Source organism: Nematolebias whitei, chromosome 20 (assembly GCF_014905685.2).
Source record: "Nematolebias whitei isolate Nwh7 chromosome 20, NemWhi1, whole genome shotgun sequence".
NCBI lineage: Eukaryota > Metazoa > Chordata > Actinopteri > Cyprinodontiformes > Rivulidae > Nematolebias > Nematolebias whitei.
Genome location: NC_056517.1, coordinates 7,859,302 through 7,859,870, shown reverse-complemented (window position 1 = coordinate 7,859,870; position 569 = coordinate 7,859,302).

Below are 569 nucleotides of genomic sequence, written 5' to 3'. Positions count from 1 at the left end.
TTTTTTTTTTTTTTTTTTTTTTTTAAATGTATGATTTCTTATCCTAGGTAATAGAAGGCCTGTTTCATGTCATGGCAAATCAGATGGACATGTGTAAAAGCCTTTACATCCTGAATCACTACACTGCAGGAGTGATACTTTTTGGAGACAGGACATTTCGGAGACAGAACATTTCGCCAGACAGTTTGTCCAAGATAAGGTTAACTAAATTGGTAACACTTTACAATAATAAAAAAAAAAAAAAAAAAAAAAAAAAAAGGAAGTCTGTCATTATGAACAGTACTGTGCACATGCATAAACTAAAAGGATTTTTTTTTTTTTTTTTTTTTTTTTTTTTTTTAATAGAGACTATACAATTATACTTTTAAGCAGAAACAAGCATACATTAGACAATGTTATTGAAATAACTAAATTCATATATTTTACACATTTATAAAAAAAAAAAATAATAATAATAATAATAATAATATTAATCCAAAACTACGTGTGCCTAAGGATTGTTCCTTGTCATGGCACACCAAAAATTTATTAACATTTTTATTAGTGCTGGTACAGATTAAAACAAGGCT